This window comes from Narcine bancroftii, chromosome 7, assembly GCF_036971445.1.
Source record: "Narcine bancroftii isolate sNarBan1 chromosome 7, sNarBan1.hap1, whole genome shotgun sequence".
Taxonomy (NCBI): Eukaryota; Metazoa; Chordata; class Chondrichthyes; order Torpediniformes; family Narcinidae; genus Narcine; species Narcine bancroftii.
This window is the reverse complement of record NC_091475.1, coordinates 146,789,752-146,815,198: the sequence shown is the minus strand read 5'-3', so window position 1 is coordinate 146,815,198 and position 25,447 is coordinate 146,789,752. Positions and strand designations below refer to the sequence as shown.

The window sequence follows — 25,447 nt, the reverse complement described above, 5'->3', positions numbered from 1 at the left end:
TTAATAAAAAAAATATAATTATCATGTGAAACATGTAATTTTTTCCCATTATTAAACAATATTTCATCTCATTATGCCATCTATTAATATCAATCATATTTGTATCTTTCCACATACTAGCAATACATTTTTTTTGCTACGGATAAAGCTGAATATACAAAGGCAAGCTGGAACTTATCTAATCCCAAACCTTTCAAAGGTTGTAAACTACCCAATAAAAATACTATTGGATCTAAAACTATTTTAATCTTCTACAGATATTTTAAAAATGATTGAATTTTCTTCCAAAAAGATTGTATATGAATACATGACCAAACAGCATGAAAAAAAAGTTTTCACCATATCACCACATCTAAAACACAAATCTGATTCATTAAAACTATATTTTATAAATTTTTCAGGTGTCAAATATAATTGATGTAAAAAATTGTAATTAATCATTGCATAACGTGCATTTATCAATCTAGTTACACTATCATAACAGATATCTAACCAATCCTCTTCAGAAAAAATAAAACTAATATCCACTTCCCATTTAATTTTAGATTTATCCCAATCCTTTTTATCCATACCATCCTGTAATATTTGATACATAAATGAAATATACCCCTTCTCTGGTACCTTCATAAGAAAAGACTCAAATTTAGTCATTTTAGGTAAAATCATATCTCTACCAAACATACATTTTACCAAAGATCTCGAACATTAAAAGTAGCAAACCTCAACTTTGACGTATCTACTATTATTACTAAATACCAATAATATCTTTATATAGAAACTCAAATCAACATATATAGGCCCTCCAATAAAAAAATCACAAATTAAAAACAAAAAAAATTAAAAAATAATAAAAAAAAAGAAAATCCCCCCTCAAAAAAAACTACAAAAAGGTAGCAATTCCCTAAACAAAAATTGGGTGTGGGTCACCCACCAGTGGCTGATGACTAGTAAAGAACTTAGTGCAAATCTCCCCCTCCCCAGCCAAACAGTCAATAACATCAAAATCTCATAATAACAAAAGAAAACATAGAGTAAAAAAAATTCTTCTTTCTATCCAGAAGATTCCAATCTTGAAGATCCCATTTCAGAAGAGGTAGACTCTTTCCATTTCCGTTTTTCCCATTTCTGACATTTCTTACATTTCCAGAGCAACCAGACTTTTCTTTAGGAGATAATGGCGGACTATGTCTTTGTCCTCTTACACCTGGCAATGAATCAGCAAAAATAATTGCTTTACGATCAGTTTCAAAAAACTGAAATTGATAGTCTCCATAAAACTCCTTCAACACTGCAGGGAAAAATTCTTGCCCTAATATTTGCGGAATCCAGTCTTTTAAAAAAAACAAAGAGGATCTTGTCCTTCTATACCTTCTGGCAAACCAACAATTTTCACACTATTCCTTCTGCTTTGATTTTCCAAATAATCTATTTTTCTTTCTAGCTCCTTCTCACGTACTCCTATTTCTATGACTGATTTTCCACCTTCAATACTTTTTCTGTATTAGAATCACCTGTTGTTTACAGTCCAAAAAAGCAGTCTGAAGTAATTCACTCTTGTAAAGATTTAATTTATAGCCAGAAAAAAATAAACTGAATTGTGACAGCAAAAATAACATAGAAGGAATAGAGTTATCTGTGTCTGAAACATGTAACCAACAAATCATCTGCATATAAAGATACTTTATGAATACTATCTCTCCTAGTAATCCCACAATATTATTAGAATCTCAAAATGCAATTGCTAAGGGTTCCAAAGTTAGATCAAACAGTAAAGGGTTAAGAGGGCAATTCTGTCTGGTTCTGTGCTGAAGCCTAAACAGGGAGGACCTTTGATTGTTTGTAACAACAAGTGCAGAGGGAGTGTGATAAATCAGTTTAATCCAAGAAATAAAAACCAGGGCCAAAATTAAATTTGTCTAAAACCTCAAACAGATAAAGCCATTGCACCCTGTCAAATGCCTTCTCAGCATCCAATGAAATGACACATTCCGGAATCTTAGCTGAGGGAGAATATATGATATTCAAAGGAACAAGTAGGTTAGCAAATTATTTGAAAAACTCAGCCATGACAAGTTTCCTTACCCAACTGGAGAAGTAATAGCTTTGAAAATCTCACCAAGTGTCATCAAGTTTCCAGATGACATAACAATACTTAGCCTCATCTCCAATAATGATAAGTCACACTACAGTGAAGAGCTGTAAAATCTTGTGAAATAATGCAAGAGTAACAACAGATGATCGTGATCTTCAGGAGGACCAGCTTCACTACACCACTCACTACACCACTCTGTAATTGAGAGAGTGGAGAGCACCAATTTCCTTGGAATTCACTTAATTAGTGACCTATTTTGGACACTAAACATCTCCTCTCTTGTCACGAAGATGCAACAGCGACTGCACTTCCTGAGAAGAATTAAGCGGGCAAGCCTACTGGCCACCATTATGCCAACTTTCTACAGGAGCTCTATCAAGAGTGTCCTGGCTGATTGCATCATAGTGTGGTTCGGTGGCTGCAGGAAAATGGATTGGAGGTCAATCCATGAGAGCATAACAGTGGCAGCGAAGATCATGGGAATCTCCCTCCCCCCCCCACCCCCCCATTGGCATGATCTAACAGGATTGTTATCTGAAGAGGTCATGCAATATCTTTGAGGACCCTTTCCACCCTGCACACAGCATCTTTCAGTTGCTCCCGTCAGTGAAGAGATGCAGGAGTATCAGAGCTAGCACCACCAGGCCGAGCAATACCTTTTTCCCATGGGCAAGGAGGATCTGGCTTTAAGAGTCCATCATAGCAATATAAGAGTTGGGAAAATGCCAGGCTAAAAGGACTCTCAGGGAATGAGGGAGCAGAGATACAATGCTCCAGTGGGGTACAGGCACCAAATCAACAGCTGTCAACTCTGAATGGGCTTTGAATGGCCTGTTGAGGGAGCTGGCTGTGGTTTTATTTGAAATTCTGCAACAGTGGGTCTCCACCCAAGATGGCAATGCCCATTAGTTAGCAGCAATCACGAGGGGCTGCAGACTCCAAGGAAGTGGAGGACTGGAGCAAGACATCTGAGAGGGAGAAGCAGAGGAGGTGATCCACGGAGATGGTGAGCACGGTGGCGGACCATTTAGGAGACACTGTGGCTGAGGGACCAGTGTATGCGGCGACAGCTGGTGACTTGAGGCGAGGAACCCGCACAAGGTGTGGACTGCTGGAGACGACTTTTGAGAGATGCGTGCCGAACTGTGGACTGCTGGAGACAGGTTCCAAATGGCTGGCGAAGTGTCAGGTGTCAGAACTGGGATGAGAGGAGGTGCCAAAGGCGCTGAAGGGTTCCTGACTATGTCGGAGGTTTGGATCTGGAGCTTGGGTTACCATCGGTTTGGACTGGACTCTGTGCGGCTTCAGGGGCTTTGGAAGCATTTAAGGCAAATCTACGGGCACTCGGTGACTCTGGAGGGTCTCGTTTTTGCGTCTCTCTCTCTCTGGCTGTAAGTCTGCTGTAAGAGGCGATTAGGCAATTCGTGCCAGTGGTGAATCTGTCTGTCTTGCAGCAAGCAAAAAGAAATTTCATGTTTTATTGCTATGACAATAAATTGAATCTTGAATCTTGAATATTATAGGTTTCTGTGCTGGTGAGCCATGTATATTAATTTTGATCTGCCACCTGGATATTTTTTAATCCCATTTGTGCATTGATCCACACAACATGATAGATAGCTTCCTCAAAATAAAGACCGAACATTCCAACGATTGCTGTGGTACTCTCATGAGTGGAATTGTTGCGTCTATGACAGATAGGTTGGTGAGGGCATTGCCTCATCTGGTTTTCTTTTCGATTGTTTCTTTCACTATTACTTTGGTCGTATTTTAAATTTAGACATTCAGCACGATAACATGTCATTTTGGCCCACAAACACATGCCACCCAATTAACCTACACCCTGGTATGTTTCGCATGGTGGGAGGAAACTGGAGCCCCTCCCCTCGGGGAAAACCCATGCAGACTCAGGGAGAACATACCAACTTCTCACAGACACCCTGTCCTGATCGCAGGCGCTGTAAAGGCGTTGTGTTTACCGCCACACTAACTGTGCCATCCATGTCTGCAAACAATTGGTGCCAGGTAGTTTATCTGGTTTTATTCACATTGTAGTTTGTTTTTGCAGTTATGGGTAACTGGGTGATAATCATTGAATATCAAACACGTTACTGTGGACCTGGAATTACTGAAAAGCTAACCTCAATAAAAATAGCAGATTTCTACCTTCTTGGGAATTAGTGAATTAAATGAATTGTATTCACAGTGAGTGCCCACCTCACTGACAAAAGACAAAGGAGGAAAAACCCAACACCCAACCCCAACCAACCAATTTTTCCCTGCAACCGCTGCAACCGTGTCTGCCTGTCCCACATCGGGCTTGTCAGCCACAAACGAGCCTGCAGCTGCCGTGGACATTACCCCTCCATAAATCTTCGTCCGCGAAGCCAAGCCAAAGAAAAAAAAAAGAATTCACAGTCCAAGATTGTCAAAGTTGCTGTTGTTGATATATTAAAAAAAATATAGATTGTGTAAAGAACTGAATTTCAATTCCCATTCAGGTATGTCCACAAATCTATCACAACCATAGAGTCATTATAATATCAATCGCTCATGCACAAACAAGGTCGATTGAGCTACTATGCTTGTTAAAGAGTCAAGGACAAATTGAATTGCCCAGATGCCTTGCTTAAAAGGTGGAAGAGCAAAAGAACAAACTGTCGATTACCGAGATAAAAATCAATCAATTCTTTTTCAGTCTTGAATCTGTCCTACCATATGTAGTTCCACAGAAAAAGAGAGAAATTAAATTGTTCAAATTTGTTTAGCTTTAAACTAAAGTAAAAATTACACACTTTAAAAGAAAATTGTTGCTTGGCCTCTGACTGGGTGCAGAGATATTAGTGGCATTGCCACCAATGCAGTTAAATGTAAACTCAAACAAATAAAACTGACAACAATTAATGAGATTAATTATTCTCCCCATTTAGATACTTAACTCTGATCATTACAGGGAAATATAAATTTATGCAATAATTTGAAATATATATACAAAGTAAATCACAAAATTCTATATACACGGTGGTTGAAGTTAAAAAATACAAAATGCTGGAGAATCTCAGGAGGTCAAACAGTGTCCTTTATGTAGCAAAGGTAAAGATACATAACTGATGTTTCGGGCTTGAGCCCTTCATCAAAGTACGAGAAAACACCAGCAAACGTCTGAACAAAAGAGTGGGGGGAGGGGGCTGGCAAGGGCAGGGGATAATAGCTGGAGAAAGGAGGGAGGGGACAGCATCAATGAGGGGGAGGGGGGATGACTGGGTGGATGGAAGAACTGGAAAGACAGGAAAAGGGGGGTGGGAAAGGAAAGGCAAGCAGGTTTAGTGGAAGGCAGTAAAGTCAATAGCCCCTTTTCCACTGGCATCATTCCTGGGACAGGGTCTAGTGGAAAAGAAACACTAGCTTGCGAACACCAGGTTCAAATGACATCATTTCATGCTGGGGATTAACTGCTTCTAGTCATATCTGTGGTGTTTGCTGGTGCCGGCATGCTGGTAAAACCAGTGGAAAAGGGACAGCAGAAAGTCACCCATTTCCATTTGAAGGTAGAACACTCCAATCCCCAGGGTTGAATTGTGATCAGTGGAAAAGCAATTACTGTCCTATTTCAGGACACTGCACAGCCAATTAACTGGGATGCCAGTGGAAAAGGGGTTAATGTTAATGCCATCTGGCTGGAGAGTGCCCACACAGAAAATCAGGTATTGTTCCTCCAATCTGCGGGTGGAACAGTTATACACATCTTACTTCTAATTTTCCACTTTTGATATTTGAAGATACTCGATTGCAATGTTAAGGTAATTTTTTATTCCACCCAAACCCCTTATAAACTCAGGTTTTATAAAATGTAAGGACTTAGGTCTTCTTTGAGAATGATGAAGGGTGTTTATGTAAATGATGTATATGATGAAGGGTATATGATGTATATGATGAAGGGTGTTTATGTCTTCTGGTGGAAGAATGATGAATTTGCAAAAAATAAATTAATCAGGGAAGTAGGAAAATTGATATTCTTAGCTGATGAATTGGGGTGAAACCTAAAAAAAATTGAAGGAAATTTTCAAAAGGTGATTTGTGTAAAATTTCATGCAAAACATTAGGATTAAAAATATTTTTTTTCTAGTTTGTCCTATAGGATCATTGACATTTACACAATATTGAGGATGCAAATATGTTTTTTCTTTGCTTTCCATTTCTATTAACTTTTAATTGTTTGGAGACCACAAGGGTGAAATTGCAGAAAGGAAAAAATAAATCTTTAATGTGTTAAATGCTTTGCTGTATTCTCAGAGTGGTCTTTTTGTAATATTCTACTAATAGTAGAACATTTTCATCAATCAGCAGCGATATTGAGGTCAAACTAATTCATGCTGTAGCAGCTCTGAAGTTGTCTCGTTGCTTCAGTTTTCTGGGACAATTCACTCATGATGTTTCATATCTAGCACTCTGCAGAGACTGAATGGTTTACAGTTTTATCTCTTCTTGAAATCAATCCCATCAATTATGACTGCTCTTATCCCTGTTCTCCCCCCCCCCTATGAATTCTAACCCCCAATAACTCGTTCCCTTGGTCTTTCTGCTTCCCAGTCAATCTGAAGATGAACAGGCCCTTGATTGGATGATTTTTGATTGACATTCTGTCCGTACCAGAAAGTTAAACAGTAGCAGAAAGAATGTAGAGCTGCAAGTTCCTTCGGGTCCACTTAGCTAGATGTTTTAGAGTTAAGATATTATGTTATTAATAATTATTAATAAAAGCTATTGTTTTGAAGAAGCCATTGTTTTGGTGAATTTCTATTGCTGCTGGTCTATGACCAGCATATAGAATGCTGAAAAATACCCAAAATGATTTAAAAAAAACATTTTAAATGAAATCCATTGCTTTCTTCTCTGTTTCCTAAATACACACTCTAAAACTGATCTTACAATAATGTGCCTTTGGATTCTCTATCACTTCTGTCCAGGACCCTTCTATGTTATCCTTGTAATGCTGTGGAATGGCAGAAAATTGGTGCCCCAGTTTAATTCCATGGTGCATCTCAAGCAGAGTGAACTGACTGGCTTGATCTTCAGTTCCGATCGGAACAACCAGCAGAAGTCAGCCTCATCCTGCCCTTTAATTTCATACTTATTTCCACAAAAGAATCTTTAGCCTAGGGTAATTAGTATCTTCCATTTCTGTTCCTCCCTCCTCTAGATCTATAAATTCTGTGGATAAAGATTCCTTTCTGGTAAGTGGGCTGTAAAAGTGGCTTGTCATAAACCATATTCATCAGTAGTTTTGAAAAGTAAATTGAAGTTACCAATTAATTATGCAATGGATTGTCAGGAGGAAATGATACATTGTACTGAGGCACCATCATTTGTTGCAAATGTCATCTTTATCAATACTGAAATCTCCGGCTTTTCAAATATATCATCTTTACAATCCAGCAACAAAGTGCAATGAAATTGGTGCAAATGACTTTAACTTATTAAATCAACTGCAGATATACTTGTGATCATGATTAAACCAGAGAAAAAAAAAATTGCTGCCACGTGGTTGGATCACACAAGAACGGAAGGTAAGAAATGTCAGGATCATTTTGAGTATGTGAATAAGAAAGCCAAGTTAAACATTGAGACACTTGGGAGATTAAGATGTTATTAACATTTTCATTAAGGTTGTGTGTTGGTTATTATTTGCGACATTAGGTTTGTAAAAATGTGCAAAAAACATTGGGTAAAATTTGATCACATGATTAGAAGTGTCAATAAATTATTTGCACTCTCACCCACTGTTCATTGACAGGATGAAGAAGTAAGTTCTCCTTTTTTGCATTTATTTAAATTCTCTTTGAGAACTTAAATATTTTCTCTGTAATGAACCTTTGGACCTGACTATAGAACAGGGCAGCACCAAAACAGGCCATTTGGCCTTCTAGACTGTGCCATAATATCATTCTGCTAGTCCCACTGACCTAGATCGTTAATAGAACCATAGACCAAATAATAAGAACATAAAGTAAGAGCATGTCAGTCAAAAAAGATTCTGGCAGATCAAATTGTGGACGGAACTGGATGGGAACCAATATGCTGGCAGGGAGGTTTGCTAATGCTGTTGAGACGGGGTAAAATGAGACTTGCACCAGCAAGTTCAGCAACATCTGCTACCCCTCCATCATCAGACTTCTCAACAACAAACTCAACCAGAGACTCATTTAAGGACTCTTACTTGAGCACTTTATAGATTTTTTTTTGTTCTCTCTGTATTGCACACAGTTTGTTTACATTCGTTATCTACTTGTTATTTGTTTACATGGTCATGCTGTGTACAATTTATTTTTTTCACTACCATTTAGTGGTAATTCCGCCATGCCCACAGGAAAAAGATTGTATGTAATGTCATATATTCACTCTGACGATTAATTTGAAATCTGATTCACAGGGAGGTGGGAACCAAAGTGAAGAGTCAGTGGAAGGGGCAGCTGGCACATCTCGTATGGAATTTGTGTGGAAGGACAGGCAGATCGGGTAAAATTTCAGCCATTGAAATGAGTTGCAATGGAACAGGGAGAAAGACTTAAAAAAAAGTAACAAATATAGAGCTGAAGGTTTTATACTTAAATGTGTGCAACATTAACAATAAAGTGGATGATCCACAGTTACAGACTGGCAGGTATGATGCTGTGGCCATCACAGAGTTGTGGCTAAATGATGGATGTCATTGGGACCTGAGTGTGCAAGGGTACACAGCATATCAAAAAGATAGGCAAGTGAACAAGTCACGTCAAATCAAGTCAGGTCAAGTTTATTGTCATCTGATTGAACAGGCATAACCCCTTTCTCACATGCCCAAATGCAAAATAGACAGCCCTCAATGCAAAATAGACAGGCCTCAATGCAAAATAGACAGGCACCCAACCAGACATAATACACATACAGAAAAATAATATATATGCAGAACAAGTATTTCATCAAGTATTACAGAAATAAATAATGTTTTTTTTTGGCAAATAAAAGTCTCAGAAAGTTAGTGTGAGTATTTCCTTTGGTTATTCAGCATTCTCACTGCCTGTGAGAAGAAGCTGTTCCTTAGCCTGGTGGTGCTGTCTCTGATACTCCTGTATCACTTCCCTTATGGGAGCAGCTGATAAAAGCTGTGTGCAGTGTGAAAGGGGTCCTCAATGATTTTGCATGCCCTCTTCAGACAATGGCAATGAACCTGGTAGAGCATGTCAATGGAAGGGAGGGACACTTCAGTAATCCTCTCTGTCCTGTGGAATCATCTCCTATACATTTCTCTGCAGCAAACATACCACACTGTGATACAGCTGGCCAGGACACTCTCAATGGTTGGCATGATAATGGAGAGTATCACTCGTCCCTGAGATCAACGCAAATAAAAGAAGAGGTTTTTTTTAATGATTTTTTTAATTTTTCACACTATGAACCATATTAACCAAAATACACACTAACATTTCCCTCTTGAATATACAGTGTCATTTTCTCCCCTTTTAACCCCCTCCCTTCCCTCACTCCTTCCCACCCCCTTCCAAACCCATTAAACGTTCAACATATACAATACAATAAACCCATTAAGCAATGTCATAACACAAAAATGAAAATAAACAAGAAAATTGTGTCATCAACTTTTACACACTGGGTCAGTTCATTTTGTCTTCTTCTCATTCTATCATGTTAGGGGGTGGAGGTCCACGGTAGGCCCTCTCTGTTGTGTTCCATGTATGGTTCCCAAATTTGTTCGAATAATGTGACTTTATTTTTTAAATTATATGTTATCTTTTCCAATGGAATACATTTATTCATTTCTATGTACCATTGCTGTACTCTCAGGCTCTCTTCTGATTCCAAGTTGACATTATACATGTTTTTACTACAGCTAAGGCTATCATAATAAATCTTTTTTTGTGCTTCATTCAGTTTGAGGCCTAATTCTTTACTTCTTATATTACATAGAATAAAGATCTCTGGATTTTTTGGTATGTTGCTTTTTGTGATTTTATTTAATACCTGATTTAGATTTTCCCAAAACTTTTCCACTTTCTCACATGCCCAAATTGCATGTACTGTTGTTCACGTTTCCTTCTTACAGAGAAAACATCTATCTGATACTGTTGGGTCCCATTTATTCAACCTTTGGGGCGTGATATATGGCCTGTGTAACCAAAGATATTGTATAATACGTAACCTTGTGTTTATTATATTTCTCATAGTTCCGGAGCATAGCTTTTCCCATATTTAATTTTTTATCTTTATGTTTAGATCTTGTTCCCACTTTTGTTTGGGTTTACAGTTTATTTCATCGTTTTCTTTCTCTTGCAGCTTGATGTACATGTTTGTTATAAATCTTTTAATTATCATTTTGTCTGTAATCACATATTCAAAGCTGCTTCCTTCTGGTAACCTCAGTTTGCTTCCCAATTTGTCCTTCAAGTAGGTTTTCAGTTGGTGGTATGCAAACATTGTACCATGAGTTATTCCATATTTGTTCAAATAATTTTCGATTCTTTTCTCTCCCATTCTCTAAAGGAAAGGTTATCTATTGTGAAAGGTATTAGTTGATTTTGAGTCAATAATAATTTTGGTAGTTGGTTATTTGTTTTTTTTCCTTTCTACGTGAATCTTCTTCCAAATGTTGAGCAGCTGGTGCAGTACTGGTGAACTTCTTTATTGCACCAGTTTTTCATCGCACTTATAAAGTATATGTTCTGGTACCTTCTCCCCTATTTTATCTAGCTCTATCCTGGTCCAATCTGTTTTTCTGTTGTTTGATAAAAATCTGATAGATATCTTAATTGTGCTGCTCTATAATAATTCTTAAAGTTTGGTAGCTGCAAACCCCCTTGTTTGTACTATTCTGCTAATTTATCTAGCGCTATCCTTGGTTTCCCCCCCTTTCCATAAGAATTTCCTTATTATTTTTTTTAGCTCCTTGAAGAATTTCTCTGTTAGGTGAATTGGTAATGATTGGAAGAGGTATTGTATCATTGGGAAGATATTCATTTTAATACAATTTTACCCTTCCTATCAGTGTTAGTGGTAAACCTTTCCAATGTTCTAAGTCATCTTGTAATTTCTTCATTAATGGCTGATAATTTAATTTGTATAGATGGCCTATATTGTTATCTAGTCGAATACCTAGGTATCGGATTGCTTGTGTTTGCCATTTAAATGGTGATTCTTTCTTAAAGTTTGTGAAATCCACATTATTCATTGGCATCGCCTCACTTTTATTTGTGTTGATCTTGTACCCTGATATTTCTCCATATTCCTTCAATTTCTTATGTAATTCTTTTATTGATAATTCTGGTTCTGTTAAGTATACTATGATGTCATCTGCAAATAGACTGATTTTATATTCCTTCTCTTTTATTTTTATCCCTTCTATTTTATTTTTCTGTTCATATCAGTTCTGCCAGTGATTCTATTGCTAAAGCGAACAGTGAGGGAGATAGTGGACATCCCTGCCTAGTTGACCTGCTTAATTTAAATTGGTTTGATATATATCGATTTATTGTCACCTTCGCCATTGGACCCTTTTATAATGCTTTAATCCAATTAATATATTTCTCTGGTAAGTTGAACCTCTGTAATACTTTGAATAAATAATTCTATTCTACCCTGTCAAAGGGTTTCTCTGCACCTAAAGCAACAGCCACTGTTGGACTCTTATTTCCTTGTACTGCATGGATTAAGTTAATGAACTTATAGACATTGTCTATTTTTCGTCTTTTCCTAATAAATCCAGTTTGATCTAGTTTTACTATTTTTTGGTACACAGTCGGTCAATCCTCTATTATAATTGGTAAATTATTATTCATTAATATAGCTACACCTCTGGCTTTTAAGTTATATGATGCTGCCGTTACGTGCCCGACCCAGTCTCTCCTTAATTTCTTGTGTTCCACTTCAGTTAGATGCATTTCCTGCACAAATGCTATGTCTATTTTTAGTTTTTTCAGTAAATTTAATAGCCTCTTCCTTTTGATTTGGTTATGTATTCTGTTAATATTTATGGTCATATAGTTCAATGTGGCCATCTCATACTTTGTTTACATCTCATTTCCACTTCCTCACCACCACCTTTCCCCTTTTCTTCATTTCCATTTCTCAGTTTTCTCTTTTTGAACGCACTGTATGACAACACTTCTAAAACATAAAATATTTCAACTATTCCCAGATCTAAAATTCCCTTAACCCCAAGTGTTCCCCCCCCCTCTCTGAGTCACCCTTGTCCCTTGCTGAACAACCACAATTCTCCTCTCCATTCGGATTGCCAACCCGTTCACAAGTGTTAACTGATTTTGCTGTGACTGTTATTCTCTCCCACCCAATCCCCTCCAGAAAAAACTTTTACCTTCACATTACAACAGCTCCCCCTCTTTTCTTCTTTTTATTATTTATTTATTTATTTTTAAACCCATCCTCTTCCCCCCCCCTTCTCCCTTACTTCCCTTTTCTTCCCTCCTTTAGTTCTTACTTATACATTATTTTTACTAGTTTATATGTAATTTATGTAATTTGCCATCTCTCTTTCTGTCTTGCAGGCATTCTGCAAATTCTCATGGTTTCTCTGGATCTGAGAACAGTCTGTTTTGCTGCCCCGGGATAACTATTTTAAGCACCGCTGGATATCTTAACATAAATTTATAGCCTTTCTTCCATAGGATCGATTTTGATGCGTTAAACTCCTTCCTCTTCTTTAGGAGCTCAAAACTTATGTCTAGGTAGAAAAGTTTTTTTGACCTTTGTATTCCAGTGTTTTTTTTGTCTTTTCTCATTTTTTTCATTGCCTTCTCCAGTATATTTTCTCTTGTCATGTATCTCAGGAATCTTACTAAAACGGATCTTGGTTTTTGTTGTGACTGTGGTTTCGGGGCTAATGTTCTGTGTTGCTCTTTCTATTTTCATTCCTTCCTGCATTTCTGGCATTCCCAGGACTTTTGGGATCTATTCTTTTATAAATTCTTTCATATCTTTGCCTTCTTCATTTTCCTTAAGGCCCAATATCTTTATATTGTTTCACCTACTATAGTTTTCCATTATATCCATCTTCTGAGCTAACAACTCCTGTGTTTCTTTAACTTTTTTGTCACTTTCTTCCAATTTTCTTTTTAAGTCGTTCACTTCCATTTCTACCGCCATTATACGTTCTTCCACATTTTCTAATCTTTTCCCTATCTCTGTTATGACCAGCTCTATTCTACTCACTTTTTCTTCTGTACTTTTCATTTTTCTTTTCATTTCACTAAATTCTAATGTCAGCCATTCTTTTAATGCTTTCATTTTTTCTTGAAATTTAAAAAAATCTATGTACTGTCCATTCATTTTACCCCCTTTTCCTCTGTGCAGAGCTTGGTGTTCTTCTTCTTCTGTGTCTGCTCTTGGGTTTGTGTCTTCTATTTCTCTTCCTTGTATCTGTGTCTCTTCTGACTTTCTTGTTGAGCTGCTTGTCTCAGTTTGTTGGGTATTTTTTTCCATGGTTTCTTGATGTTGGTCATCTTCTTCTGGGCTGGTTATCTGTTGTGTCTCTAGTTTCCTTTTTTCTTTCTCACCCCTCCCATTCCCATTGCTTTCTTTATCTTCCAGCTGGGAGTCCTGCTGTCAGGCCTCTCTCAGCTTTTTGTGCTGTGGACTTTCACTCCACAGCTGGTTGCCCCCTCCCGTCGGTGTTCTCCTTGTCGGAGAACCCCTGTTTGGTTCCGTGAGCCATTTTTGCAGTCCTGCAGTTGGTGGGTTGCGACCCTGCGGGGTCTCCACTAACCTCGGGGAGTCAGCTCCTCTTTCCATGGCGGGTCCCTGCTTTTTCGTGCAGGTAAGCCCTTCACCTTTCTCTTCCGGTGTCTTTCTTTCTTCTTTTCTTCCCATTGTTTTTGGCTTTTCTTTCTTAGGTGCCATTTTCTTCACACCTTTATTTTTTATTTGTTGTGATTTGTGTATCTGGGGCTTTGCTTTTTCACTTTTTTCCTTCTTTTCTGGAGAGGGCTGGCATTCTCCTACCAGCCACTACTCCATCACGTGACTCCTCCCGTGAAGAGATGTTGAGTGTCCATGATAGGTCACTAGTTAAGTGAATTCCAAGGAACTTGGTACTCTCCACTCTCTCTACTAAAGAATTGTTGAAGTGGGGGCGTGGTGTATGTGCTTAGGTTGGAGACATGAAAAAAAATGCCTGTCCTGTCAGAATTAATCAAAACCTGACTAAAAGTAATTTTTAAAAATTTTCCTTAAACTTAAAAACTTTGGGATTTATTCATTATATTATGGCTACAAGAAAAGGAAATTTCAAATGACTAAGAAAACAGTTACCAAAGAGATTAGTACATCTAAAAAAGTTGGGCCTACCTTAATGATGTTGCCTTGGGCTCAAGGTCCTCATCCTCCAAAAATGACTCATGCAGCAACGGCAAGGAGTCATATGACTTTGGCTGCATCTCTCTGGAGATCCGGCAAACATGGCACTGGAGTCCAGAAGAAGACAATTGAACTACAGACGTCACAGGAACAAGAGTTTACACATGCATGGGAAAGAGCTGAACTGATTAAGGCTGTTGTTACAAGGGTTGCCAGTCAGACACAACCATTAATTCAATTAGGTGTTGAATCAGGATCATTTGTGACTGATTCAGAGGGACTAAGGGATGAAAATCAAGATAAAGAGAAGGAAGAAAATGCTTATGAAGAATTGAAGAAGCAGGAGCAGAATATGAAAAAAGATGAATCCCAACTGATTCAAGGGTTGAAGCTGTTCAATTTAGATATCCTGAAATCAGAACTCAAGGTATGGAATCCCATCAACAAACTTCTATAATTATCAATCAAATACAGTTAATGTGTAAACATGGATTTGCAATTTATATATGTCAGAAGTGATGCTGAAGTACAATTTGAATATGTTAAGGGTGATTTGGAAAATATTAAAAAAGAAATGGCAAAATATACCAAAGCTGTTAATAAAGTTAAAGTTCAAGTTCAGAAAATTGAAGATGATATTCAAGATTATAGTTATGAAGTGGAAAAACATAAAGATACAGTTAACATAATGGAAGATTCTGTCATGGCTTGGGATGTGCAAAGGAAAAAAAAACTTTTACAAAGGATTGATATGGTGGAAAATATTAGTTGCAGGAATAATGTGAAAAAGGTTGGTTGAAGATTTTGAGGGCTTTAATCCAGAACAATTTTTTCAACAGTGGATTCCAGTTGTCCTGAGAATTTTCCAAATGGACTTGAACTGGATAGAGCACATAGGGGTAAAGAAAGAAGCCATTGCTGAGACAAACTTTTGATTTTGATTAGATGTTTACGATATCAAGACAAAGAAATGATATTAAGAGTAGCTGTACAAAATGTCCAAACATATCAAGGTCCATTAACAGGGGAAAATAACAAGGTATTTTTCTATGTGGATTTAAATATGTCAATTGTGAAAAGAAGAAAGGAGTTTAATCCTGCAAAATCTGTATTCTGGAAAAAAAGATACAGATGCTCTTTCCGATACCCAGCCACAACGGAGAAAATCAGTCACATTTTTTTACTAAACAAAGAAGCAGCTTTGGAATTTGCAAATTCTCTTCTGAATATTGAACAAGATCAATGAGTGGATGCCCAGAGTCAAGTCACACAGCAAGTTTTGTCAGATCAACCAGACAAGAAGAAAATTGAAGATCAGGTGTCGAAGCATCAAGAATTGGTTGAGATCGATGAACTGTTTAATTAAAGTATATTCAGTCCAAGGCAGGTGGACTTTTTGTCTTGTCCTTCCATAGCTGCATGTCATTTTGTGGTGAAGGCCACTTCCTGCATAAAAGAAGGAAGTTGCACATTTTCCTTTTATCGGTACTTTCTTTTCAGTGATTTTTTTCATCATCTGGTTTTCTTTTTTTCTACTTGGAGATGTCAAATGCAATTGAAGATTTTTATGTAGCAGGGGTCTATAATGGAGTGTGGTGAGAGTTCTGTAATTTTTGCATTTAAGAAATGGCCATTAGTAGCACATTACATATTGTAAGTTTTGATATAAATGGGTTTAATAATAAATTAAGAGGGAATAAAGTTTTGGCTTATATGAAAAAAAAATGAAAGTTGATATTACTTTTTTTTAAACAAAAGACACATTTAACTGAGAAAGAGCACCAAAAATTAAAAAGAGATTTGGTAGGTCAGGTGGTAGCTTCATTGTTTAATTCTAAAGCAAGAGGGGTTGCTATTTTGATTAATAAGAATTTTCCTGTTAAGATTTAATCTGTGGTCACGGATCCTGCTGAGAGGTTTGTTTTTGTACATTGTCAAATCTATTAAGAGATGTGGACACTTATGAGTATATATCCATCTAATGTTGCTGATGAAAGATTTATTCATGACCCTTTAATTTATCTTGTTTAGGCTCATGAAAAGGTTTTAATTGGAGGATATTTTAATTGTTGTGTTGAACCAATATTGGATAAGTTACAGAATTCAGTTACCAGGACAAAAACTGCAAAAAAAAAAATATTTTAACTTTGATTAAAGATTTGAATTTAATAGGTGAAGGTTAAATCTGAAGAAAGAGGACTATTCTTTCTCTTCTCATAGGCATGATTCTTATTCAAATATAGATATGTTTTTAATGTTGGCACAGTTACAAGGAAGAGTTATGCATGCAGAATATAAAGCTAGGATTTTATCTGATCATTCCTCACTTTTGATGTTATGTATAGTCTCTTAAATGAAAAAAAAAACATTTTATAGAAGGAGATTTAATCCTACATCATTGTCATTTTATAAGAAAACAAATTCAATAATATTTGGAAATTAATTTTAATTCTGTGGATAATAAATTTATTTTATGGGATGCTTTGAAAGCTTATTTAAGAGGTCAGATAAGTTATTCAGCAAAAATTAATAAGGATTATACTAAATAATTGGATTATTTGGAAAAAAGATAGAGTGTATGGAAAAAAAATACAGAGAAATACTTCTGATGAAAAAAGGAAAAGATTAATAAAGAAGAAATTTTTACTATAACATGATCCAAACTTACAGAACTGAAAAATTGAGAAACTAAACAAAGGTATTATAAATTAGGAGAAAGAGCACATAACGTTTCAGCTTGGAAATTGAAGGCAGAACAAACCTATAGAATAATTAATGCAATTAAAACAATTCTTAGAAGATTGCTTATAAACCTCAAGCAATAAATGATTAATCTAAGGATTTTTTATTTTCATTTATACAGATCTCAGATTAATAGTAATGAGGTTAAAATTATGTTTTTGTTTGTCTCAAATCTACCTTGAATTGTCAAGATCAAAGAGATTTGGATGCTGCATTTATGGCAATGGAAATTAGTGAAGTTCTTATTTCTTTGCAAAGTGGTAAGTTACCAGGAGCGGATATTTTTCTGCCTGAGTTTTATAAGAAATGTAAAGATTTATTAATACTTCCTTTTATGGAGATGTTGAAACAAGCAGCAGAAACCCATTCTCTACCAGAATCTTTTTCAAATGCAATTATAAGCATGATACATACAAAAGAAAGAGATCTGTTTAAAAACAGAAGCTTACAGTCCAATACCTTTATTAAATGCTGTATATAAAATTATTGTTAAAATTATGGCAAATAGGGTGACTAGATATCTACTGAATTTAATTCATATGAATCATTCTGATTTAATTTAAATAAAATCAATCTGCCGATAATGTTTCTAGATTGATTAGTTTATTACATTCATCTCAAAAGAAGGGTAACTTAACTTTAGATGCTGAGAAGGCCATTGAATTATTTATTTAAGGTTTTAGAAAAAAAAATTGGTTTTGGATCTACATTTATTAATTGGGTTAACATTTTATACAAAAATCCTTCTGCTAAAGTTGTAACTAATGGACAAATATCTTCCTCTTTTCCATTGTCGAGATCAAGTAGATAAGGATGTCCTTTATTTCCAGCTCTGTTTATTTTAACAATAGATTAAAGGTATAAAAGTTAGTCAAGAGGAACATAAGATTCATTTATTTACTACTGATGTTTTGGTTTATATAACAGATCCCAAAAACTCTTTGCATCAGTTATTTATTAGACTGGAAGAATGTGGATAAATATCAGGTTATAAGATTAATTGGGACAAAAGTAAAATAATGCCCTTGGTTAAAGATGATTACACTCAATAAGTGGTCAATTTAAGTGGTCAAACAATGGAATTAAATATTTGGGGATTAAGTTTGAAATTATTTAAATAACTTATATAAAGTTGATTACTTATGTTCACTTAATAAAATTAAAGAAGATTTAAATAGGTGCAATAACTTGCCTATAACCCTAGTAGGTAGAGTGAATTGTATAAAGATGACTATTTTTCCCAGGATTCACTATCTATTTTTTAGTCAATTCTTTGTTGGATTCCTCAATTTTTTTTTAAGGATTTATATTCATGTAATTGGAAGATTTTTTATTGAAAGGAAATATGGCTAGAGTGTGTTTGGAAATAATGACCTGGAAGTTTGAATTAGGAAGTTTGCAACTTCCACATTTTAAGAATGATTATAAGACAGCTCAATTGAAATTTATTAAAATTATGGCAAATAGATGTTTGATGTCAATAAATCTCCAGCCTGTGTTTAAATAGAATTGAGTAAAATAGGAGAAAATAATATGCAGTATTTTATTTACAAATGGAATTCAAAATTCTTAATAGGAAGTAAAAATTGATTTAATTATGGAATAAAATGATTATGAAATAAATGGAAAAGGTTTGATTTCTTGAAAAATGCCTTTATATCAAAATAGTCTTCCTTTTTCTCTGGATAATCAATTTTTAAGGATTTGGAGTCAAGTGGGGGTTGAGAAAATTGAAGATTGTATTGAAGCTGGTAAATTTGTTACTTTTCAATGAATGAAGAAAAAAAATTATGTTCAAAATAATACCCTTTTACTGTTATTATCAGGTTAAGGCTTTCTTGGTTGATAAGTTAGGTCCTAATTTGATATTATCTGGGCAGAATGAATTATGATTATTGATATCTAAGGGTGGCTCGAATAAGTTCATTTCAGTGATGTATACATTATTTCAAAAAGAAGCTCCTAAGTTAGGAATTTATAAATTGAGATTAAGATGGGAGGTTGATTTAAATAGACAAATAGATGATTGGATGCAATTATGCAAAGAAAGTATGACAGAAATTATTAATGTTCAATATAGACTGGTTCAACATAATTTTTTGCATCAAATATATTTAACCCCTCAAAATTTTTTTTAAAAAGTTGAACCCAACATTATCAGATTTATGTTTTAGATGTGGTCAAGAAGTTGGTTTATTTTTGCATTCTACTTGGGTGTATCCTGGAGTAAAATCTATTTTGTTAGAGGAAATAAATAGTTTGGAGAAAATATTAGGTATAAAACACCCTCAGGACCTGATGTCATTTTTTGTTGGTTAACTATGTATCAAATTGAATTGTTACAATTGGCTTTAGCTGTTTCTAGGAAGTGATTTCTTGGAAATCAGATATGGATTTAGGGAGGGAGAGATGGCATGCTGAATTGCACACTTGAGAAAATAGCTCATAATTTACATAATAAGTATCAATTTTTTTAAAATATGGAGCCCATATTTACAACATGTTGCCTTGAAATTTGAAGGACTCTCTGAAACCCCGTCCTGTTGGCAACCCTCAGCTCCATTATTATTAGTATTGAAACTTTGTTTCTTTTTGACATTCTCCAAACTCTTTTCTTTCTTTTGTTTTCTTTCTTTGATATACTTTGTGGGAGGGTGGGTGGGTGAGGGAAGGGAGGGAGGGATTTTTTAATATATATGCCACGTGTATTTTTTTCTCTTTTTGTTTTATTGACCATGTATACATGGATGTAGTTTTAAAATACGTATAAAATATAAGAAAAAGAAATGTAATAGAGTCTGGTAATTCCTGGTCCTCCTGAAGTCCACAATCATCTCCTTCATCTTGTCTAGGTTATTACTTTTGTATAATTTCACAAGATTTTTCACCTCTTCTCTATAGTGCTGCAGAGGAGGCCAAATACTGTTGTGTCATCTGCAAACTTGATGACACTGTTAGAGCTGGATCTGGTGATGCAGTCATAAGTCAGATGCATGAACAGGAACAGGCTGAGCACACAACCCTGAGGTATACCAGTCAGTGTGACATTGCTCAATATTCTGCTTCTGACCCAGACAGACTGTGATCTTTCAATCAGGAAGTCCAGAATCCAAGTACAGAGAAAGGTGTTGAGTCCCAGCAAGGACAGCTTCTCCACTAGCCTATGGTGAATGATTGCATTAAACTCTGAGGTGAAATTAATGAACAGCAGCCTGGGGTATGAGGTGTCATTCTCCAGGTGAGCCAGGATGAAGTGACACAACATGGTTATCACATTGTCTGTGGAACTGTTTCTTCTATTGAATTGAAATGAACCCAGATGCTCAAAACATTTCCAAATGATGGAGGTCAGGGACATAGGGTGGGAGTCATTGAGGCCTGTTATTGTCACCCTCTTGGGTACTGGGATGATGGTGTCTATCATGAAGCCTGCGTGAACCATGAACTGCTGCAGTGAGGTGTTGAAGATGTCCATGAAGACCTCCATCAATAGGTCTGTGCAGTCCTTCAGTACCCAACCAGCTATGTTACCTGGTACCACGGCCTTGTGGGGGTTCATCTTGGATAGGGTTCTCCTCACCCTAGATGTTGCTATGCAGGGGTCCAGTTCATTAGGGGGACATGGAACTTTCTTCAGCATCATCCTATTTATCTCATCAAACCATGCATTGAAGGTGTTCAGTCTGTCTGGAAGGGAGGCGTCCAGTCTGCCTGGAAGGGAGGTGCCATTGTTCTTAATTCGCAAACTTGACTTGTGATCCATAATAGTCTTGATCCCTTGCCACATATGGCTCGTGTCGCCAGTGTCATGCAGCTGTCTATAGATCTTCTGTTTGTACCTAAAGTTTGCCTTCCAGATTGCATGGGAGAGTTCAGCCATGACTGGTCTTAGTGCCATTCCACACCCTGCCCTGAAAGCAGCATCGTGAATTGAGAAGGGCTCGGACCTTTGCATCCAACCATAGTTTCTGGTTAGCCCTGGTTGTGAAGGATTTGATCTCAGTGACATCTGCACTTGCTGAAGTAACCAATCACTGAGATGATGTAGTCCTCTATGTTTACATGACCATTGTAAGTGGCTACCTCACTGAAAAAGTTTCAGTCCATGATCTCAGAGCACTCTTACAGCGATGCTGTGGCCCACCTTCGCCACTTCTTGATCTCCCTTCAAACTGACCTACAGTGGTCTGTACGCCGGAGTTAGCAGGACAGATATGTGATCTGAGTAACTTCAGTGGGGCCAAGGTGTAGCCTTGTACCTATCAGGGACATTGGTGTACACCTGATTCCAGGGTGTTGAAACTATAGTAAAATCATCCATGTGCCAGTCTAAGTGTCTCTTAAATGTCCCCAATATTTCAGCCTCCACCACCATCCCAGGCAAGCCATTCCAAACACACACAACTCTGTGTAAAAAGACTTACCCCTTATGCCTTCCCCAACTTTGTGCATATGTCTTCTGGTGTTTGCCATTCCTGCCCATTCTATCTATGTCTCTCATAATCTTGTAGACCTTTATTAAGTTTCCACCAATCAAGAAGGGAGGAAGGCAACAGAAAATAAAGTCAGTTCACAAGGATGATTCTGGGAATGAAAGAGTTAGCATCTGAGGAACATTTGATAGCTCTTGGTCTGTACTCATTGAAATTTAGGAGAATGAGGTGTGATCTCATTAAATAATTCTGAATGTTGAAAGGCATGTACATTGTAGATGTAGAGTGGTTGTTTCCCATGGTAAGAGTCTATGATATGAGGGCACAACTTTGGGATTGAAGAACAGCCAATAGGAATAGAGATGTGAAGGAATTTATTTAGACAGAGGGTAGTAAATCTGGGGAATTTGTTTCTACAGGTGGTTGTGGAGTTCAAGTGACTGGGTATATTTAAGGCAGATATTGATAGGTTCTTGATCAGCCAGGGCATCAAAGGTTACTTGGGGAGGGGGGGGTGGGGGGGGGGTGCGGAGTGAAGGCCAGGCAGTGGGGCTGAGTCAAAAGATAGATCAACTAATGATTAAACGGTGGGGAAGACTCGATGGGCTGAATAGCCTTTTTCTGCTCCTGTTTCTTGTGGACATGACCTTTTTCCAATCATCTTTAATTCACTTCCTATATACACATCTATTGAACTGTTTTAAATATATTTAATGCTGTAGCCTCCACTGCTTGATAACAGCAACAGACTTGAATATGTCCCTTGAATATGGATGATTGTGTCTTTGAGCACATGCAGCTGCCTGACAAAGGGGAAGAATAGAGTGTGCCCAGGATGGGATGAGTCTTTTAATAAGTTGGGAGCTTTCCCGAGACAGTGGTAGATGGAGTTGATGAAAGGGAGGTTGATTTGCATAATGAGCAGCGCTGTGTTTACAAGTAAAATCAAAGTTTTTTTATTACAAAATATCATGATCAGTGTCTGTATTTTGATGGCTGGCATTTTGGATAATCATTTATATGGGTGCATACTGTCAGAAAACTTAATTCCAATATTACCCAGAATTTCACTCACTTGAAGTCCTTTCACCATTTGGTGGGCCAGTTGTGCTAGGAAGTCTCAACAGAGCTGGACTACTGAACAGAGAAAGACAAGAACTCAGGAACAATAAGAGGCTGGAGATACTCCGCAGGTCAGGCAGAATTCCTAGAGAGAAAAGGTCCATCCATGCAATGGCATGGGTTAATTACTAACACAGAAGACAGGGGTTTCCTGGACAATGAAGAGCTCATATACTCATCCTGGGTGAGTAAGTAGTAGATATCATAGTGAAAGTGGCATTAAGGAAGGTGCTCACCTGATCCTACCACCTCCTGGCTGGAAACTAAGGTTGGCACCAGTAGTTGCTGTTTGACAGGGCACATGATTCACCTCATTGTTGCAAATAGATTATCACTGCTTACAGACCAACCTTGGGCTACATTTTTAACTCTTTTTATTACCATTTCATCAAATGTGAAATTAAGCATCAGAGATGTTTCTTTTCCACCAATTTACAAAATACATAATTACAGAAAGCAGTTGACAAGAGAAGTCAAAACATAGCACTTGGACTTGAGTTAGAAAAATTAATAGGGAATAACAATGGTACATCGGAATTAGTATCTAAAACCATTGGAAAACCCAAGGCAAGTTCCTTCAGGTTGTTTTTCTTGCTAAATATAGGTGTCTGTTGAAACCACCTGTTAAAAGAACCAACAGAATTTTACTTAATTTGTATAACCATGGAGGTCTGTGGTGGTGGCTGTGCTGAGCAGCAAACCATGAGGGGTTGCATATTTCAGGGGAGCAGTGGACCAATGCAAGGCACCAGGAAAGAGAGAACCCTCTCCACTGAGAAGGTGAAGAATGCAGAGAGGATCACCATGGTAGCGGTCTTGTCCAACTCAGCAACACACAGCCCCACACAGGTTGCAAGCTGTCGATGACTTGTAGTCATTGATTCACACAGGCTGCAGACTGCTGGAAATTTGCAGTCAAAGGATATACACTGGCTGTGGACTGCTCAGATATCAGATTTGAGGGGGTGCCGAAGGCAGTTAGTGCTATCGAAAGGCATCGGGTGCTGAAGGTTTCTTGATCATATCAGAGGTTTTGAGCTGGAGTTGCCAACGGTTTGAAATGGTGTCTGAGCACTGCAGAGTCTGCAGGAGCAAAGGAGGGGAATCCACGATACATAGCATATCTGAAGGGACTCTCTTTCTCCTATTGTTAGGCAAACCAGTCAGTTCTCATGGTGACTCTTCGATGGCCTTATTTATGGCAGTCGAAAGTTGGAATATCATGTATATTTCATTTTAATTGTACTATTATGTGGCAATAAAATGAACCTTCAAAATTCTCAATATTATCAAAGTGATCATTCATTTTTAGAACATTAGAAAGCAGAGAGAATGATACAGGCAGTGATTGAAACATACATAAATTACTTTGCCTACTGATAAATGCAAGTTGTTCTGCAGTTATTGAATTTATTCACATTTTCCCTTTTTTGTGAATTAGTAGCATAAATTATGTAAAGGAAAAAGCTGCAAAAATGAATCTATGTATCAAAGTTAAAAATATAATTTTTTGTGGTAAAATGTTTTCATTTTGAAAGATGAATCTTACAGAATCCTTTGGTTCTGATTTGAGTTGAAAATTGCCACTTAATAGTACAGTACATATAACCATAACCATATGACAATTACAGAACGGAAACAGGCCATATCGGCCCTTCTAGTCCGCACCAATTTAAGTGAACTCCACAAATCCCACAGAATGTGGGAATAAGCTATTTCCCAGCCTGGCTCTCATGATTTTGATGCTCTTATCTCAGGTCAAGAGTATAAAACATGAACCAACACACTCTAGATTTCAATGTTTCAACATTACCATCATTTTACTTGATCCATTTAATGTTCCATGATACTGCATTGATTTAGCATTCCAATGCACCGAACAGTTAAGTGCTCTGAAAATGCATATTTTACCTCAATAGTTAGTACTTCTTCCAATGTTTCTGACTTAAGAATGGCAGGAATAGGTTAAAATAAAGAGCACCTCTCCAGCTAAACAAATCAAATCTGGCAAGTGTTCCCTTTGCCATAAATTTCTCAAATCCAATCTTGACATAATTGTCTGCAGTCTCCTCATGCTTTCTTACTTCTGCAATGCATTGGCTGTGTTACTGAAGTTTCCATAGCCTTCACATAACTATCCAAACAGAACTATAGAATCTCCGGGAATGAGATGTCCTCATTCCCTCATGACACATCTGGAACCACTCAACAATCTACCCTTTGCCTTCTGCTTCTTGACACCATCCAACAGCTTGACATGATGTTTCATGTGATGTCCACCAAATCCATCAAATGGACTATGGTTTTTTTGTTTTCCCCCATCAGTTTGAGTTGAGCAGCAATTTCAGTTCAATTAAATACTGTTTGATCTAATTTCTTGACATCACCATCAGTAGCACATGCTCTGTAACTGATTTGACAGTCTTACCAGGTTGTTGTTGATGCAGACTCTCCTCGGACTTTTTGGGCCACTAATATGAAAATTAAACCACATGAACTATGTACTATTCATTATGTATTGATTAATCCATTACTATGTAACAATTCACTATGTACTTCATCATTATATTTACTACAATATACACACTATGTAACAATTTACAAAGTAACAATTCATTCTTATGTTACAAAAGTAATAATTAAATATGTATTTACGACACAAAGCCACAGTGAATAAAAGATAAGGTTGCAGGTGGCA

At 36.9% G+C, this 25,447-nt stretch overlaps 1 long non-coding RNA gene across 3 annotated transcripts; it reads right to left on the bottom strand.

Moving 5' to 3' along the window:
• Positions 1-449: 449 nt before the first annotated feature.
• Positions 450-25,226, bottom strand: LOC138739962 (uncharacterized). Of its 3 annotated transcripts, none has more exons than XR_011342619.1 (5): positions 25,178-25,210; positions 22,703-22,764; positions 21,619-21,707; positions 14,444-14,559; positions 450-1,204 (listed from the first exon to the last, which is right to left on the bottom strand). It is a non-coding gene; the product is annotated as an uncharacterized lncRNA (long non-coding RNA). The 3 variants fall into 3 exon arrangements; XR_011342617.1 differs by lacking the exon at positions 450-1,204 and adding an exon at positions 8,551-9,461; XR_011342618.1 differs by lacking the exons at positions 450-1,204; positions 22,703-22,764 and adding an exon at positions 8,551-9,461 and having other exon boundaries at positions 25,178-25,226.
• Positions 25,227-25,447: the final 221 nt, after the last annotated feature.